The following is a 20355-nucleotide window of genomic DNA, read 5'->3' on the forward strand; positions in this document are numbered from 1 at the left end:
AAAAGGTGGTAAGGCTCTGATTAAAATCACAGTACAGTACCAGCTGCTTTCCTTGGCTCTGGTGGTTGTATGCTCCAATCCTGTGAAAGGAGTGTAGGAACTGCCCCAGAGGGATCACAAAAATGTGAAACAAACAAACAAAACAAACAAACAACAACAACAAAAAAAACAAGTGTTGTGTTTCCCCTTTGATATTCTGGGAGAAAAACAAAAAAAAAAAAACAAAACAACAACAACAACAACAACAACAACAACAACAACAAAAAAAAAAAAAAAAAACACATCACCTTATTAGTTTGACCTCAGTGCCAGGGAAGCTCATGGAGCAGATTATCTTGAGAGTCATCACGCAGCACTTGCAGGGCAAGCAGGCGATCAGGCCCAGTCAGCATGGGTTTATGAAGGGCAGGTCCTGCTTGACGAACCTGATCTCCTTCTATGACAAAGTGACGCGCTGGGTGGATGAGGGAAAGGCTGTGGATGTGGTCTACCTTGACTTCAGCAAGGCTTTTGACACCGTTTCCCACAGCATTCTCCTCAAGAAACTGGCTACTCTTGGCTTGGACTGGCGCACGCTTCGTTGGGTTAGAAACTGGCTGGATAGCCGGGCCCAAAGAGTCGTGGTGAATGGAGTCAAATCCAGTTGGAGGCCGGTCACTAGTGGCGTTCCCCAGGGCTCGGTGCTGGGGCCGGTCCTCTTCAATATCTTCATCAATGATCTGGATGAGGGGATCGAGTGCGCCCTCAGCAAGTTTGCAGATGACACCAAGTTAGGTACGTGTGTCGATCTGCTCGAGGGTAGGAAGGCTCTGCAGGAGGATCTGGATAGGCTGGACCGATGGGCCGAGGTCAACTGCATGAAGTTCAACAAGGCCAAGTGCCGGGTCCTGCACCTGGGGCGCAATAACCCCAAACAGAGCTACAGGCTGGGAGATGAGTGGTTGGAGAGCTGCCAGGCAGAGAAGGACCTGGGAGTAGTGGTTGATAGTCGGCTGAATATGAGCCAGCAGTGTGCTCAGGTGGCCAAAAAGGCCAACAGCATCCTGGCCTGTATAAGAAACAGTGTGGCCAGCAGGGCTAGGGAGGTGATCGTCCCCCTGTACTCGGCTCTGGTGAGGCCGTACCTCGAGTACTGTGTTCAGTTTTGGGCCCCCCACTACAAGAAGGACATGGAGGTGCTTGAGCGAGTCCAGAGAAGGGCTACAAAGCTGGTGAGGGGCCTGGAGAACAAGTCTTATGAGGAGCGGCTGAGGGAGCTGGGCTTGTTCAGCCTGGAGAAAAGGAGGCTCAGGGGTGACCTTATCGCTCTCTACAGGTACCTCAAGGGAGGCTGTAGCGAGGTGGGGGTTGGTCTATTCTCCCACGTGCCTGGTGACAGGACGAGGGGGAATGGGCTAAAGTTGCGCCAGGGGAGTTTTAGGTTGGATGTTAGGAAGAACTTCTTTACCGAAAGGGTTGTTAGACATTGGAACGGGCTGCCCTGGGAAGTGGTGGAGTCACCATCCCTGGAGGTCTTTAGAAGACGTTTAGATGTAGAGCTTAGGGATATGGTTTAATGGGGACTGTTAGTGTTAGGTCAGAGGTTGGACTTGATGATCTTGAGGTCTCTTCCAACCTAGAAATTCTGTGATTCTGTGATTATTTTTGAGTGTACAAAAAACAGTGCAATTATAAAGGCATGGTATTATGGTTGTAAAATCATCCCCATGTACCTATATATTATATATACCTATATATAAAACCCTACGCACTTTTAGAATTTTTGTCACCATTTAAATTATGTAAATGCTTTTGTTAGAATTCTGCCCTTGTAAATCCTAACGCAAAATTATATGTCATAGTTCAGTAGTCAATTATATCTGCAATGTTACACTGCAGAAGAGAAATAATTCTTTAATTTTATCCCTACATTTTGAAGCATTGTACTGTAAAAGTACAATCTTTTGCCCAAAGATGTTTTAGGCTAGAGAGAGATCTCTAAGGTAGTTATCAACAGGAAATTGCACTGAGTAGTCAGGTTTTGGCTTGTCCTGATTTGGGTTGTCCAAAAGACTATACCCTTTATCCTTCATGCCTGTGAAGACAGAGATGAGCTGTGTTATCACCCATGCTGTGCATCATTAGCTTGCCAGCCTGAGGTGGGGAGATGACCAATGGTTAGCCACACCTCAATACCTTTACTTGAAAAAATAAAAGGTGGTAGTGGAAAGAGAAGGCAACATGCTTTGTTGCACTGCTGCTGTTGAGTTCCTACACGTATCCCAGGCAGAGTGGGCAAGCTCAGGATCTTCCCCTTACAATTACTCCACATATTCTGACAGATTTTGGGTTTATCACTCCCACTTAGTTTTGAATATTGAACAATGTGCAAGACATGGTGTTCAAGAAGATTGTCTCGGCATCCTAAGTCTTGAGAGTAGCACCTTAATTTCAACAGAAAAACAGACCTTGACTCTTAAAAGGCAATGATTAATGCCCCTGGTGAGACACTGAGTTCAAAAAAATTTCTTCAAGATACAGAAATCAAGCCAAAGTTTGTAACTTATGATTCTTGATGGTAGATAGATTCCTGATAGTAGTAGAATGGTTTCTGTAGTCATAGGATCTTGTAACCACATCCCTGCTTGTGTTCCCAGCAAGGCCATTGCATAGCTACACAACTAGTTTTTCCATTATAAGATCTTATGACTAGCAAATTCATCCCATCAGGAGCAGACTGGTGAGATTCAAACCCAATATAAATGGGCAGACATTATACACTAGGACCTCTAACACATGTATGGGGAGGGGAGGAAGAACATTGTATTATTACTTATGAGAAACTGTATTTTTTTCCAGGGAGTTGATGAGAGGAGAGGAAACATGGCTGCATTTGCAGCTGTTGCTTTAGCCATCACAATACTTCCAGGTGGGAGCTTAGAGGAACAAAATATTACCCAGTCATTTCTGTATCCCCCTTTTTCCTTTGTCTATTCCTTATGTAAAAATGCTTTTTCAAGTGTCAGTGGTCAATTCCAAATTGTTCCAATGAAATTACAGTTCCAATTCCCAAATAAAAGTAAGACAAAATAGAGTAAATCCCCGTTGAACAAAACTTTTGACATGAACTACAAATAAACTCTTTCATTCTACATCCTTTTCCATTTCTCCTTTTTTTTTTTTTTTTTTTTTTTTGGCTTGCTTTTCTTTTTGCACACCATACAATGCTGTACCAAACAAGCCTCCTTTCACTCTCTACCCCTCCTTGAGCAGAGCTTTCTCCTGAATCCATAATCCTATTGTGGGTTCCTGTATAACGAAACATGAAGCATTTCAGATTGAATGGCTGGCACAGCCACTGAGCTTGGGGAAAGATACAGAATTCATGATCACTAGCCTGGCTGAGAAAACAGTAATATGATTGATTCTAAGTATATCTTGCAGAACACTGCTATCTAACCACTCATTCTTTCTCTCTCTCTCTCTCTCTTTTTTTTTTTTTTTTTCCTCCACCTCCCTCTTCTCTCAGTAAAATAATTGCTAACAATAACCTCAGAAGCAGTAAGAAAGGAAAGAACAGTCAAGGCTCAACTTTGAATTTCAGCAGCAATGTGACTAGAATCTTTGGTCTTGCCCTTTTAGAGGATTTGAATTGGGTATTTTAAACCTCAAAGTGAGGGTAGGAGGTCATGGAAGGATGAGAGAATTGATGCAATGAAGCAGGTATTTATGAAAGTTGGTGCCACAAAAGGTAAAAGCAAAAGTCTAGGACAAGATTGATACCATTGTTCATTTGGTCATTGTTTGTATAAGTTAATTTGTAGGTAACTTTATGAGAATATGATGCAATTTTTATTTCACCAAACATAGCATGTATTAACTCCTCCAGTACATTCCAATACTGTTCAATAGCTACAAATACTGCCTGTGTCTACAAAAAAAAAAAAAAAGAAAGAAAGAAAAAGAAAAAAAAAATCATCTACAGGAGATCACAAGTAATACATGTGAAAGAAGTCACAATATTTGACAGATAATAGAAGCTTTGGAAAGCCTATTAGTGCCACCTCCTTTCAGTGTCACCTTCTCATAGCTTTAAATCCCCATTGTCATAAATGCTCTCATCACCTCAAACCAAAATATAAAAAAGCCAAAGGTAAGAAGTTAGAAAACTATTTTATGCAAAATAAAACATCACTCTTTAAGAAAGACAGTAGTTTTCCCTCAAACAAACTGCTATGTAGTGTGATACATTCTTCAGCATTTGGAATTTTTACTGAATCTGTTAAGTGTACACACAAATATAGGTACATATGCATATATTTTCATTTGTAAAGCAACTTATGCTTCCATGGGAAATATGAAAAGCTCCCTTTTTCATTTACTTCTTCACAGTAAGTTATAGATAAGAGCAAGGTCACAGTAAGACTACTGATAGTGAGTCTGAACGGTACCTTATGGTTTTAAAAGGAGCCTATTTTGTGGAGTCCAAGCACTTTATTTGCTTCCAGTTATGTGTAGAGCTTGGAAGTGTGTCTTTTTTAAAAAAAAGGAATAATGTTGCAAACAAAGTGAATGGTAACTTGTGTTTAAATACAATATTTTTCATTAAAGTGACCAACTCTTAAGCTGAATATAATGTCTTTATTGGATCTTGCTCATTCTCCCTTTGCGGAGTGATAGAAGCAAGAAGCGTAGAGGAGGAAGCTTACTTAGCCATTGTGCATGGGGAGTATTTTCTGTTGCTCAACCACAACATGACTGAAGGGGCTTGATAATGGCCTTCAAAAGCTTCCCTGACAGTGTAATAATAGTGATGCAAAACTTCACAACTCCCAGAGTTTTAACAGAGAGTGAGAAAGAAAGCAGGCTTTGAAGTTCCCTTACTAACTCAAGAGTTCAGAGGAAGACTACCTGGGCTGGGAGCTCCTGGGGGACAAGGAGCTATAGGGGCTGGCCCTGGGGCTGGCAGGGCATCTCCTCACAAACCAGGGCTTCTGCTTGCCCCATAGCACCTGTGCAGGTCTCTCAGATGGCCATGGGGAAAGTCATATACTCTTGGTGACTAGTGTAGCTTGTTAAGAGCAGAAGTATGATGAAGGATTAGTTCTACAAATGGCTTATATTGTCACAGTAGGAATTTGTGAAAAATATAAAGTCATCCTTTAAAAACTAAAGATCTGGCTACAGCTATTTGCTGAATTTGACCTCAGTCTCAGAATGACCTTAGCTGTTCTGAAACTGCATTTCTAAATAAAAAATAAAAATGCCCAGCTTGTATACTGAAGATCTGAGTAGTACCTTGGCTGAGAGATTCTTCTGTTTTCCTAAGTCCTCTGAGACGGTTCAGTAAAATAAATGTCTCATCCGGCTGCAGTGCTCATCACTCTGTCAAGTATAATCAAACATGGGGAGAGGAGAGGGGAGATAACCTTGAGAGAGGGGGTGTACTGCAAATTCAGGCAATATATAGCAAGTTCCCTTTCACGTGTGCAGTTTCTTCTACTGTGTTTATCATTCTCCACACATAGCCTGCTATCTGCACATCAGTCACGCTCAACGTTCAGCAGCCTGGCTATTGCACACCTACACACAGATTCCCACAGCCTTCATTCATTTAACATTTGTATTGGCATTTAAACACCTCTATGAAAACTATATCATACAAATAAAATTAATGTTGTTAATCATGTGCTTGTGATAAGACCTCTGCTGTGCTGAGCAATGGTCATTCTGTGTTCCAGTAAATGTTGGCTCAATTATTAAATAAATAATAATTAAAAAAGCCATTGTGCAATGACTTTTGAGGAACATAGACTTTACTTTTGTCAAAAGTAACACATAGGGATTTGATGGTGTCAAGCAGAGAACATTATAAACATGAGAGATAAAACACTGCCCTCTTGAAGTTACTGATCCTATACAGCTTGGAGCAAAAATTACTTGACCTTGGGTCAGCACTGCTAAGAACATGACCTGTTAGTAATCTCAACCTTTAAATTTCAAGTGTATTTGGTTAACTCTGGAAATAAAGCTACTAAGCTGGAATGTTTTTAGAATTCATGAACTATTTTTGTAACCCATTCTTTTTGTCTGTTGCTTTGAGTCTTTATGGATTTTCAACAAGATACTGTTCTTTATACCATCTGTAACCAGCATCTTTCCAATGTTGCCAATGTTGTTTCTCTGGTTATTTCTCCTAAAATTGCTTCAAGAACATGTAGGGAAGGCAAAATAGAAAATCAGACTCCAGATGCCAAATTGATTTGCGGAAAGGCATATTCCTGTTAAGCTCTATTTAGCCAGCTTCTTGCTAAGTATATTTGCTGTGCATTGTTAAATTTGACTCACTTTAAAATGAGTCTCTTTTGCAGAATCTTCAAGGTAGAAAAGGGATATTTACAGCCTTACATCCTGCTAGCTAATGTGAGAAAATAGGTCTTCCAAACCATAAATATCTTGTCTTTCTAAAGACAGAGAATGTATGCTACTTCCTATAAATTCTTTTTTACCAGTTTTCTAATTGATCTTTTCTAATCTTCAGCACAAGTTGAAATAATAAAAAGTATTACCATGAAATGCAGGTGGGAAAGATTACTTGTGATTTAGACTTCTAATTTCTTGATAAGAATTATTTCCAAAATAATGTTTGATTGTTTGAATGACTGAAGAAATATTAATTTCAGCCCAAGGCATAGGAAAGTAATTGTTTTTAGAGACTTACTTTGAGCTACCTACTTTTCATTTTGAAGGGAATATGATGAACAGATTTTTGTAGGTACTCTAACTTACCAAGATCCCATGTGTCCAGAACTCCCCCAAAATAGATATATCTTATGGGCTTATAATATTTCAACTGAATATATTTGTTCATTCTTTTAATCGCTTTCCAGAGTAAATGACGTAGGTACTAGCCTCCTTGTTCATATACCAGAGATAGTTCAGTCCAGCTTGGTAGCAATGACAGTCCAAAAAATAATCATTTGTAGCAAATACTGCTAAGAAAGAATGCAACCATTTTTCTAGAAATTTTAGCAAATACAGCAAATAATCCACCTTTGCTACTCACTTCCTCAAGCACCGTCGGTGTTAAAAACTGGACATGCTCTTTGTCCTTAAGTGTCTGTCAGAAAGAGCTGTACATAGAGTGGAAGTTCCAAGCTAAACAACACCATCAAACTAATTTTCTCTGTCACTGTAAGAGGTTGGTACAGGTCTGCTAGTAGGTACACAAAATGGTACAGGTGCAATATATATTATAGAAGTGAGAGGAAATGGTGCATACCTGGAACTTAATGCTTTAGAATTTATTTGCTGTATCTCAAATATATCAGTTTCAGGCTCCTTGAAGGTCATATTTATTTTACATATTAGATTAATATATGGAATCATCCATATATTCTTATGTTCAAGTCCAAAGATATATCATATGCTTTCATGAGTTTGGAGAAGTAAATGTTGACTTATTCTGAAGGAACACTCATTTTCAGCATGTTGAGCCCATACAACCTACTTGTCTTGATGCTTTTTACCTGAAGGAAGGACTTAAAATGAGGTTGCCAATGGCCCTCCAGAGTTAGTTGTTCCTTCTGAGATATTATTTGATAAAAGTAACTGAAATTCCATTTTTGTCATGGCTGTGCCAACCACTTGGTGAACTAAAGCCCTTGAAATAAAATAAAATTGATATGCAGATAAACAAATAGTAAGTATGAAGAGAGGAAGGAAAAGATTTATTGATGTTTTCTTTGCAACAGAAATCCACAGTTTTTCATCCATTAGCTATATAAGTGTTATTGACAACTTGAGGACTAATGAGGCAAAGTGGTTGTCCTCTTGAAGAATAATATGTGCACTGAGAGCTGTGCCAGAAAGACTGCTGTTTTTTTTCATTGTCTCACTGTCAAGTAATTGCAAATGAAAATTCCCTTAAAATGACATGTAATGGTAATCTGAGCTGTGTATTCCATGCACTATTTTACTTTGCACTGCTGTTTTTCTGGTAACTCTGCTGTTGTAAAGGAAATCTGTTCTGGATTAGTTCAAGCATCTTATGCTGGTCTTTAGAATCTTTTGGGATAAGTTTGTGGCTCTGATCCAGAGTTGGCTCAAGAAGAAAATTAAGTTCCTTCTAGTTGTGACTAACACAACAATTGATCTTTCCACCAGTCCTGTTCATCAGTGGCTGTCAGGTTTCATTGAAAGAGACATCTAATATAATGAATAACAATCTTCTTTGAAATGAATTTTCTTGTTCCATCTATAGAAGAGGATTCACTTTTGTATCCAAATTTGCAGTGCAAATGTTCTTGTTCCCCTTGCAGGTTGCCAATAATTTTGCCAAAAATTATGTAATATCTAATATCTGAAGATGCTGTCAGCTACCTCACTGTTTGGAGATGGGACATAAAAAGCATAGACTGAAAAGTGAAAATTCTGTTTCATTTATATTTGCTGATTTAGACTAAACCCAATCTCTCCTGAATATATTTGATTCTACTAATGAAAAATAATAGTATCTGCCACAATAATCATTAAGCTCTTGAATGCAAGCAATATACAGGTGATATATACCCATAAAGTGGTCCGTTATAGGTGTATACATAAGCAAGACATACTAGTGCTTTCAGTGAGCTTGTGGCAATGAGGAGTCTTGAAAAGTTTATCTGATTTCTCTAGCCGAATGATTTTTTGATTAAAATGGAATTTTTAATCTTCCCAAAAATTCAGTGAGCTTCAGAATTTTAGACAGAACTTGTGATTGAACTGACAGATACTCCACTTAAGATTGTTACATCAAAACACTGTAGGATAGCCCTGACAACTTGTCAGAAGTTGGCCACATAGTGTGATCTTTCATTCTTCCACACAGATTTTAGCAAAGCTGTGCTTTGCACAATAGTCTATATTTCATGTCTTAACACCTGAAGAATGACTCTGTTACTGCTCTCATCCTCGATGAATTTCCCTGAAGAAATATATTGTTTAAAGAGTCTTTCTTCTGCTACAAAAAAAAAAAAAAAAAAAAAAAAATCTTTTTATTTCTGGCAGCTAATAAGACCATCTCTTACCTGTGTGCTGTCAAGGGGATTGTAATGAGGCTGCATTAAAAGATACAGACTAGAAATTCACAATCAGTCTAGCAAAAGTGTTCAGATGCTGATGATGGATTTTAGTGATAGTGGACCAACAAAATAGTAACTGTCATTATTGTATTATCTGTATTTTTTGTTCTCTGGGATGCTTTCTCTTCTTTTCTTTTTCCTTTTGTGAATCATAAAGCTTCTATTTGAGTCTTCATGTTTATTTTTCTCAATAGGATTGTGAATCAAAGTGTTTATGAATGGAGAAAGATTCTTTATGGGGAAAGTTGGATTTTCACTGTGATACAGTATGTTGTGACAGTATTTTGAGGAATAATAACTTCTAGGAAGATATTAGAATTCCTACTAGGAAACATAAATAAATCTCCTATCCATATTGTTGGACAAAGTAATATTTGACATGGAATTTGTGGGATATATATCTTTGGGGTCTTTTTATTTATGTATGTATTTATTTATTTATTTACTCCCTGTAGGATGCTGTGGAATTCTTGAGTTTGAAACAGCAATATAAGGAGGAAGCTGAGGAATAGAAACATTTCAAGGAAGTTCAGACCAGTCATTGACGTGCTCCCAAGAATGGCCAGACATATTATCTGAGATACAGTATTCCTTGCAGTATGCAGTAGTTAGGTGGACTAGCACTGTGTCAAATCCAAGAATTAACACAAATACCTGTTGTAGATGAACTGTCTTCAAAATTGCAAAACTTGCCTGAAATAGTATAGTAGAACACAGGCTATAAGAGTCCATATAGCAGGCAGGAACTGCTTGGAGAGATTAAGATATTTAATCTAATTCTGTATTACAAAAGAAGGAAAACAGGTAGGATGAATTCATGAAGCTAATGAAGGAAGAAGGATAAATTCTCATCCAATGTAGCACACTTGCCATATAGAAATCCTTATGTTTTTAGGGCAATTTGCTGAGGTTGCTTTGCTGATCTGAATGTAAATTCAGGTATTTCAGACAGTTATATAACTATAGCGGATGACCATTTTCAGAAGTGCTTAGTGCTACTGCCATTGAAAATTAAATAAAATCCCCAATATTTAAATGTTTCACACAAGCATCCAGCATCAGACTTTTGTTGAGAATTACTCAGAGGACATCACTGATGTCTCATGTCTGTCTTTGATGCTGACAGGGGACAGAAGGTCTCATTGTTGCTTATCAAAGAGGTCCTGGGCCACAGTGATCACCCCAGATTCCTTCATATCCCTCCTTCCCTTGCCTTATCCAATTTGGCCTGTAGTGTGCTGGTAAAATCTATTACTATGTTTTTCAGTTGTGAAAAATTCTGTTGTTTTGATATGTGTTCAGAAAGTAAAAGGTAGAGAAAATTGCTTTGCTGAATGCCTGAAGCCTAACAGATCTCTGCTCCACTTCATGAGCCTCTGCATGACAGAGAATCAGCTCTGGCTCTTCAAGGTAGAGCTACTCAAAGATGCATCTCCCAAGAGAAAACTTTTGGCAAAATTATATATCGTGCATGAATGAAGTTATATATCTTACATGAAAACTTGTGCCACATCAAATTAGGATGCTTTGGAGGAAGGTAAAATACCTTCTTTCCTGTGGCATATTTTTTCCAGTTGAAGATCTTCAAATCCTATATCCTAGTAACCACTCAGATATCATGTGCTAATAATATTATGATAAAATATAAAGTTTCATATGAGGTACTTTATCAAGTCAATTGCTGCCAATGAAGACAGGAAATATTCTTCCAAATGCTGTATAATATTTTTCTATAATTGGATTGTGGTAATAATGTATTTCAAGTTACCTGTGTAATGCAGGAAAAGTAAAGGCAGACCCAGCAGAGTCAGTTTGTCAAGAATACAAAATGTCTAGTTAATGCTTTTTTCTATGGATGAAAAGCCCTCATTAGGTTTTGAATGAAACAGACTAGTTACAAAGGCTATAGTACTATTTATTGGAGCAATATACTGTATTTAATAATTTAATACATGAAATACAGGATGTCAAGAAGAGAGGTTCCTGTTTTACTCCAACAAATAATTGTTTAGACAAGGACCTACTGTCCAACTTTTCAGTCTAGACCTACTGCAACTGGGAAAATTTCATTTTCTCTTCATAAAAATTTCCCTTTAATTTCAATTTGGGAAGGACATTACTTTTGTCTGTTTCTTGGCTAGAACTGCTTTTGTAATACTGTGTGGTGTAACAGTTCCCAGGGACTTTCCTCAGGTGCCTTCAGCAGAGATGGATGAAATGATCTCTGTGCAAACAAGAGTTGTATTTCAGTTTATAAATGGCATACATTGACATGATTTTTTTGAATGTCAACACTGTACTCAGCATGCTGTAAATACACATCTTGTTTCAAAGAAAGAAGAGCTATTAATTTCAGCTGCGAAATACTTGAGCTAGCAACTGACCATGTGCCATGCCTTTTGCTGTTCATGTCTGTTCCACAGCCTCTGCTCAAGGTGGGTTACCCAGTAGCTTCAGATAAAACATTTGTTTAACAGTTACAGCAAAATGTAACCAGTGTTTCTGTGCTTATTGTGCCTCATGCATTTTAAGGCAAGATGTTCTGATCCTCAGGCAGGCCTTTAGAGGACCCCGTGTTAAACATGGTTTATTTCATATCTTTTTGCTATTAAGACCTTTATTTTGACATACCTAATTAACTGAACCAATCATAGTCTTTAGCATATAGTAAAAGTGTATTATATATTACTCTTAGCATAAAATATATTCCATCCCTCATATGTAAGCAAGGGAAATCATTCTTTTTATTTTTATTTCTGGACCACTTCAGCCTAACAATTTTGGATCCAAAACTCACTGAATTGATAAGAAAAGCTACCCTTGGGTCTGGGTCTGCAGATTCTGCTTTTACAAGTCAGGCTGGCTCTGCCTCTTAACTAGGAAATTAACTTCTCTAGATCTGGGGCTAACTGGCACAAAAAAAACTTGCCCCTTTACTGTTGAACTCTCAGCTTCCCAAATAGGAAGAGTATCTGAAAATTCCCTACTGGTAATCTTCCTTTCTTCATATGAATTCTTAGGCTGTACCCAGGATTTATTTGGGAAAGTGATGGTTATCCCAAGTCAAAGCTGTGTCAAGCAATAATCTCATTACAATGGTGCAGACAGTTGTGTTTCATTGCCTAGGAATGTTCTTACTGTTCACTAACATAGGACTGGTCTACCAGAAAGTGCTTTTTTGGAATGGTTTATCAAAAAGCCACAGGAGCTTCATGCTGTCACATTTCTATTTCTTCTCTAATTTTCATCTGTCTAAACTCAGCTGAGATAACAACTGTAGTATTCCTGGTATTTTATTTCACAGAATTATGCTGTTTCAACCTACTTTTATTATGCCTTACTCTTGAATAATCCAGTGAACTTTTTGTCTATTGAAGAGTCATAATCAAAATGTGATTTGGGGCTGTTGTTATTTTTACCTACCTGGCTTCACTTAAATTTAATGCCACCTAATGGTTCAACACATTACTCAGTGTTTTCCTGAGTTCTATACAAAGAAGTCCTTCTGGATAGCTGCTTCTTTTATCTAACTAGCATTCATTAATTCTACGATGCTGATTGCCCATAAATAGCACTAATTTTGTCTTTCGTGATTTCTATTCCTCTTTCTTCCAGCTCCCCACCTGTATTTTTGCACTTCTTTCTTCTTCGCACTGCTTAGAACAAGTACAGTCTAAAATCAGCTTGCTCTTCTTTTATTTCTTAGTACATGGATTAGGAATTCTAACTTTAGATACTTAAACTTGAATATTGTGTCACCACACATAAATATGTGCCTAGGAATAGGCTAGCTCTAGGATTCATAAGTTTGTCATTGCTAGTGATAAGTAAATCCCCCAAAACTAACTCTGAATAATTACATTACAGTACAGAAAATTCTAAAGTATGTTTGCCATAATGTTTATCCAACTACCTTTTATAAACTTTCATGAATGCATTCTTGACGGGGAAAATATATTGTTTTATGTACAGTGAAGTATAAAAATTTAGGGACCTCTAGAATGTATACATTGAGCTACACTGTACTCCATGACTGTGACCTTACAAATCCTTATGACGAAGTGCATAGCCCATAAGTAATACCTTTTATTGTATAGATACTTGCAAAGATTAGGGACCAAATTTTGTGCTCTGTGCATATTTACGGTCATTATATTGGACATTCAAGAATTTGGGACATCTCAAAAACATTACCATCAACTATGATAATTAAAACTAGTTTCAGCTGGAAATCTGCCTTCATTACAATCTTTTGGCAATAGCGAATGTTGCATTTAAAATTCTCCTCAGTTGTTAATTTTTGCTTATGTATATATATAAGGGGCCTGAAATGGAAGGAATGGCTACTGGAGCAGCTTCTGCCTTTGAAAGGTGAAGAGGGAAGAAGTACTATTATGTCTAGAGTAATTTCACATAAGTAACCAAAAAATAGTGTTTTATCATTATTGTCATTTTTATTAAGAATATATTGGCCATTGGATCAAGTTTATTATTATTATTATTATTATTTTATTTATTTTTTATTTAAGTATTTTTACAGTGTTTTTTTTAAGTGGACAATGAACTTTTGTTCATTACAAGGAGAACAAAATTTTGTGAGATTTGGGATGATATTGTCAGAAAAAGCAAAATTTGTCTAAAGTTTGCAAACTAAAAAAAGAAAAAAAAGGTACAGTTCATTGCACCAGTAAGTAGAAGCAAAATTACAGTCTAGCCAACAGAAAATACTCTGATTCAGATGGGTGCTCTGGACACAACAGGATGAAACATATCAGTAAATGAGGTATTCTGAAATACATTAAAAGTTATAAAACCTGTGTAGAGCTCAGGCCAAGTCCTGACAACGTGTTCAGCCACTATCACAATAAGAAGCTTTTCTCTCTTGTTTAAAGGGAATTTTCTTCATTTTAGTCTGTGCCTGATATCCTTAATCTTTTCACTGTACCACTGAGAAGAGTCTGGCTCCATCTTCTTTTCTCCCCTCCATCAGATATTTTTACAAATGTATAAGACCCCCCTCCAGGCCATTTCTCAAGGTGATATGCACCTTCTTACATCATCAAAATATTGGGGAGAAAATGAAACTGAGGTTTGATTTTGGACCACTTTTAGAGAGCTGTTCCAGTCAATTAGCATAGTTAGTACATGCATTATTCTGTGGTTTCTGCAGAAATTGAACAAGAGAAACAGATATGGGCAACATGTCAAAGTTGAAGGTACTTATTTATCATTTGATAAAGTAAGTGAATGGTTTTTGAGCACAGCTTCTGAACTTTTTAGAAAGGTCACTCACTCACTGGAAGGGAAATTGTCTTACAATCAAGTCCTCTCCCTGCTTTGGCTTGATTTATGTTTTATATCACAAATATCATCTGAAAATGAAAAATAAAGTAATGCCATAAAGGTGTTATTGGAAAACAGAAAATAACATCACTTCTATTATTGCTGACATGAAACCAAGACGATCTGTGAATAAAAGCATTGCAGTTGATCAAAAGCTCCCACTTTGTTGTTGCCACCAAAGACACATCTCAAAATAGCATCTCTTTTTGCGGTTACTTACTTTATTTCTATTGTTGATCTTGTAGAAGGTCTTTCCTGACTCTGGGAAAAGCTAAGGGTCATTATTGGCCTAATATAAGCTCACAGTTGTGGAGCTGCTTTTGGCAATGAGATAAGCGCTGAAGGAAGGGAAAAAGAATTTCCCATGTGGTTCAGTGAGAAACCTTTCCAATACCTACAAGGCAAAACGGAGAAGGAAGAGACAAGATAGGGTGAGAAGAAGATAAAGCAACTGTATGAATTATAGATGGCTTGGCAGAGAAGGTGACCTTTAGAGGTGGTTTGTATTTCCACTAACTTACAGCGTGAACTTGGGATAGTCAGTCTTTGGTACCTCAGTTATCAATTTCCAAAGGTGGAGTTACTTCACAAGAACACTGGGAGGACAAAACCATGTCAGATAGCAAAATGCTCAAGAACTAATGAAAAGAGGAGGCGTAAGACCCCATGGAAGTCTTACATGAGGTGGAAAAGTTATGACACACTGAGAACAGACAACCAGGAGGATGCGGAGATGTTGCTCAGTATGAGAGGAATGAAATCCAAACATATGTATGTACTCTGCTGCTGTCACTACTGCATTAGACAAATTGATTGGTATGAAACACCCAAAGAGATTCTCTTGCAAGTCAGAGAAGACGAATACCAGGGGCTAAAAATGCAGAACCATAACCTGATATGACCAATTTTCAGAGTTGACTTCTTTAAAATTTCTTTATTATAGAGAGAAGATTAGAAAAACAAACAAACAAACAACAACAACAAAAAAAAACATTATGGAGCATTTGAAGAAAATGCATGCTTTTTAACAGTTGGCCATTTATTCAGCCTTGTGCTTGGACAGTATGGTATCTAGCAATAAAACATTATTCTGAAAGAATACAAATGCATTCTCAAAATGAACTGCAGCAGACAAATCTTCAGTACATAATTATTAAAGCATGGTCTAATTATTAAAACATGCTCAGGCTCCACTCCCCAGAACACCTCTGTCAATCAGCTGGTATCTCCCAGTGACTCTCAAACCTGTTTACTAAATATAATGAATAGTTTAATCACTGTTTGGAGATGTACACTCAGTCATTAATATATTATTATACATTCACACATTTTATTCAATGTTACATTTTTTGCTTGGAGCCTGGTACTTGGATCTCAAAAGAGTTTTTTTCCTTCCAAATTGAAGGATATTTTGATTGTTTGTTCATATCAAGCTAAAACAAAATGCCTTGCCTGTCAGCTTTCTGTCCATGTGATCACTACTAATTCTATTTTACGGATGACTTGAAATCCCTGGCTCATCTTTATAGAGTGCCTTGTAATCTGTTGCTCTAAAATACAATTCAGAAATAAACATGATTATCCATGTCAGATCTCCATGCAACCTGCTGTAAGACAGTTTAAGTATCCTATGAAGTGCATGATCCTGTCATTTTCTTCTGAAATGCAATACAGAATAAAGGTGCAGCATGAAAGGCCTGCATATATCTTCCTGTATGCAAACAAAATACTAACAGTAAGGTAAAAAGGAAAAACAAACAAACAAACAAACAAAACAGGAGCCTGCCATGATTAAAATCACTGTCAAATATACAATGTCTTTTTCTCAGTATTTGTTCAGCATGCATTTTCAGTGCTTTTGGGAATATGATTATTCACTGATGAGCAAGGCTGACTATACTTTTCTAAAACAGATGACTGACACCTAGCTTCAAATATGTATAGTTCTTATCCCCACTGAGCTGCTTGTACAAATGCTGATAGGGAATCTGACATGGTGCTGATGTCTATGCAGTGACAGTAGGAGATAAGAGGCAGCAGTATAGTGATGACTTTTGAACTGGAATTAATTGGAAGTAGAGCAGCATTTAAAAATCTGATCTGCCTGGACTGGGGTTTGACCAATCTAAAAGTAGCAAAAACAATTTTCTGTTTTTAATATACATACAGGACACTACTGCTTGTCTTTTTACTGGATGTTTCTTTCTTAGGACACCTAGCAGATGTATAGGGAACAGTTATGGAGATGGAAGGAAAAGATCACTTTCTATATCCTTTGTCTCTATACTTCATGGGGTTTTCTTGTTTTAGTAGTACAGAATGAATTTGAGAGAAGGGTCTTGTTTGCTATGGTCTTAATTTTCAACATCAGAGTAAGCTAATTTGAAATGTTGTGTTTGGATTGCATATATCAGGAAAAATAAGGGAAGAACTGATTTACTAGATTATTTATACAAATACCATTTTTGCTGTTTCTTACAAGAATATATCAAAAGCAACTCAACATGCTCTTCACTTGCATCTAGAAATTGTCATACTTTTATGTTACAAAATAAATGGTTGATGCGGAATCTGAACCTTTACATAACCATAAGGTACCAGCAACACCTTACCACAGGAAAGAGTTGATCTGGCTGTTCAGATACCAAATTTGGTATTGAAATTGAAATATTTGTGTTTTCTGTCTTGTGGGCAACACATTGTTGTCTCAGAAATAAAAGGAAGCTGTATTCTGTCCTGAACATAAAAATTGAGCCTGTTCCCATGAGGGTGGAACAATTTCTACTTTACATGGACTGACACAGAGTGGCATTTGTAGTATCACATTGCCGTTATGACTACTAGAAGCTGAAAGGTTGAGGAAGGATTTTTCCCATTAGAACCTATCCTGACACTGGAGAAACATTCAAAATAGCAAAGATAGGCTGAAGATATAAACTTTTTGTTGTTGTTGAGAATGGTGTCCCGTCTGTAACCTGCTTATATTTAAATTTATCTTTACAGACATTTATTTAACTCAAATGGGCCTTTGTTGTAGTGGACATAGGTAACATAGGTTGGTGATATTGGCCTCCAGTTCCCCATCATGCAACTGTAAAAGAGGCCAAAATTATTTTGTAGGGTTAGGTTTTTATCCCTCACTCTTGTTAACACAAATTTGAAAATACTATCTGGGAATATTTTATGCAGTGATATGCCTGAGGCCACAAACAGTTTTGAGCTCTAAATTTCATGAGAAAGGAATTCCTTGGATAAAGACAGTGGCTACAGTATACAGCAAAAGCAGACTCCCTCTCCTTCCCAAACCTTCTCATTCAAAAATTACAGAGGGCAAAGGAAGATGTAAGAGAAAAAAAAATGTAAGTGATATAAGTCTGAATTCCACTTTTGTAATTTTATTTGGTTTGGGTAAAAATCCTCTTTAAAAAAGAAAGAAGGCATTTCAGATGGAGAAAAATAAAATATATTTTAAAGTAAAATGTAAAATATATATTTTAAGACTAGGATAACTAATTAGAGTAGGAGACATACCTAAATCACAGGAGATTCTTGCAAGGAAACATCTATTCAGATCTTTGCCCTGTGGAACAACGATGGTCTTCAATGGTATGTTCATGACATAGAGCTAAAGCAAGGAAAGCTTAGCTAAAGTGAGGAGGATCGGCTCATGGAAGCGGGTAGTGCAGAAGGTGGAAGTCAGGAGAAGGGACAAGAGTAGACAGCAGCATGGAGGCAGCTCACTGCACGATCAGTGGCAGTCTCAGTTAAACTTTGGTGCCAGGCCAGACTTGATGGACCTCAGCAGATGTAAAGGCTGTACAACTGGGCAGTGCTCCCCTGGTTATCTACCATACTGACTTTTTCTTTTCCTTCAATAAAATATTGTGAAGACAATTGTTTTATGTTTGCAAATTTTGCTCATTAAACACCAGGCTTAACTATTGAGAGGCCCAAGACAAAGTTTTATTTTTAGTACCTTAAATTTTAGCCTATCCATTGTTGCTGCTAGTCAAGACCAGTTTGCAGAGTTACAGCTGTTCTTGGTTATCCCAATCAGACTGATGTCGCTATGGAGCTTGCGGGTAGGTTGTTATAACGACAAATTTAAAAAACTGAGATCTATGATTAAACTTTGACCCCATGTCAGCGGAGTCAAAGACAAAATGAAAAATAAAATAAAATACTTTAACACAAGTACTTATTAAAATGTTATCTTTATAAGCACACAGGATTGGAAAGGGAGGAACAGTTTTATAGGAATATTCTAAAGGAGGAAGCTCTCTATCAATCCTTTTCCCTGTTAGCTGCCCTAGCAATTAGGTTTTATGACTTGAGGAAGCTTGGGGCAATTCTTTCTTCTTACCTGAGGTGACTAGGCTTCTTTCAGAGAAGTGTCATAACAACCATACTATCAGAGACTGGGAATTTGATTGACCTTGATGTTTCCTGTTACTGCTGTTCTCATAATCTCTAGAGCTAAAATGAATCCGAAGTGGTTGTCCCACCTTTTGAAGTACGTGGGCTGTTGGCTAACAGTATCGGTAACAGTTCTACTGTTGCAAAGGGTGCAAAACAACTGATTTTCACCACACTTAGAGAAATCTGGTAGTTAGGTAATCTGTGCTTATCTCCCCATGTCACCACAGTGATGGGTGTCCTATGCCTTACCTGAGCTGCAGAGGAAGGGGTCAGCTGTTTTTACTTCCTGCAGGGATGCCAGCCCTTCTAGTATACTTGATGTGTCAAAACTGAATAGGAATATATCTCAGGTAACAGCATTGTTGGTTGAGCATGGAGTTTTCCGTAAACAAATAGAGGAGTGTCTCATACTGAAAATAAAGCTGTACCTAGTGCTATCAAATTTCCCTCAAGACTGCATGTTTGACATGAAGACTGTAGCTTGTTGACCTAGGCAACAGGGGAGCTGTACCCGTAAAAGGGGTGTTGGAAGAAGAAGAATGCCTGTTTTTATAACATCTTCAGTAAAAGAGGTAAGATGATTGACAATGGAAAATGGAGGTGTAGTATGTGGGTCAGGCTGCAAGGAGAAGCTGTCTGACAGGTAATTGGGATGAGCTAACTATTCCAGCCTGAGGTTCTTGGACGTGCAGCTATTTTAGCTGGCAGAGAATGGGAAGCTTTCCTTGCAGGCTGGGTGGGGAGTTTGCATTTTGCTATTTTGCAGTCAAAGCTCTCCACTCACTGCTGCTTTTCTTTGGCTCAGAACTGGCAGGAGGCAACTGGTGCTGTAACGTTACTGATTCTGTGGAAATTTCTGCAAATAAGAATGTATGCATAACCAATTATAAACCTCTATATGCAATGCATTATTTTCTGACCACCAAAAAAAAGGAAAAAAAAAATCTAATCAGCTATTTAAAGGTTCCAGTTATTCTTTGCTCCCCAGTATAGGGGGTCATTAAAACCTTGACACTCTAGTGTTTAATTAACTTATGCTTCCTTATTCATTTAAGGCCACATATTTCAATGCTAGCTGCAAGTGATAGGTTTGCCTTTACCCAATATCATTAGAGAATAAATTGTACTATGTACTTTCTCCAGTCCTAATAGTCTGGAATCTTTGAGCTGAATTAATTTGATTCTAATTGCAGTGCTGTGGCAGAGACATTATGAAAAACAAAAGTTTTATATAGGAATTTATTTTTAAGAAGCATTCTGGTTTTATATATATACATATAAAGTAGAAAAGTGGTGGTGAACAAATATAGCTTTTAATCTGATGTACAGTAACCTAAAATATATCTGCTTAAAATCTAGAATTCTTTGGCTGGAAATCTTCATTGGTAATGCTAGTTCACTCACTTAACCAAGTTAACCAAGTTTCAACTCTTTGTAATGAGAAGATAAGATTAAAGATTGGCTAAATATTAAATGTTATTTATTCGAGTCA

At 37.4% G+C, this 20355-nt stretch overlaps 1 long non-coding RNA gene across 2 annotated transcripts in view; it reads left to right on the forward strand.

Annotated features, from left to right (window-relative positions):
• Window positions 1-11860: 11860 nt before the first annotated feature.
• Window positions 11861-20355, forward strand: part of LOC118167967 — a 44476-nt gene continuing 35981 nt past the window's right edge. Inside the window, exon 1 of one of the 2 annotated variants that reach the window (XR_004751315.1) lies at window positions 11861-11954. This is a non-coding gene — a long non-coding RNA (uncharacterized LOC118167967). Of the gene's footprint in view, window positions 11955-19088; window positions 19436-20355 lie in introns of those variants that run through there. The other variant, XR_004751314.1, reaches the window with a different exon arrangement.

Source organism: Oxyura jamaicensis, chromosome 5, assembly GCF_011077185.1.
Source record: "Oxyura jamaicensis isolate SHBP4307 breed ruddy duck chromosome 5, BPBGC_Ojam_1.0, whole genome shotgun sequence".
Lineage (NCBI taxonomy): Eukaryota > Metazoa > Chordata > Aves > Anseriformes > Anatidae > Oxyura > Oxyura jamaicensis.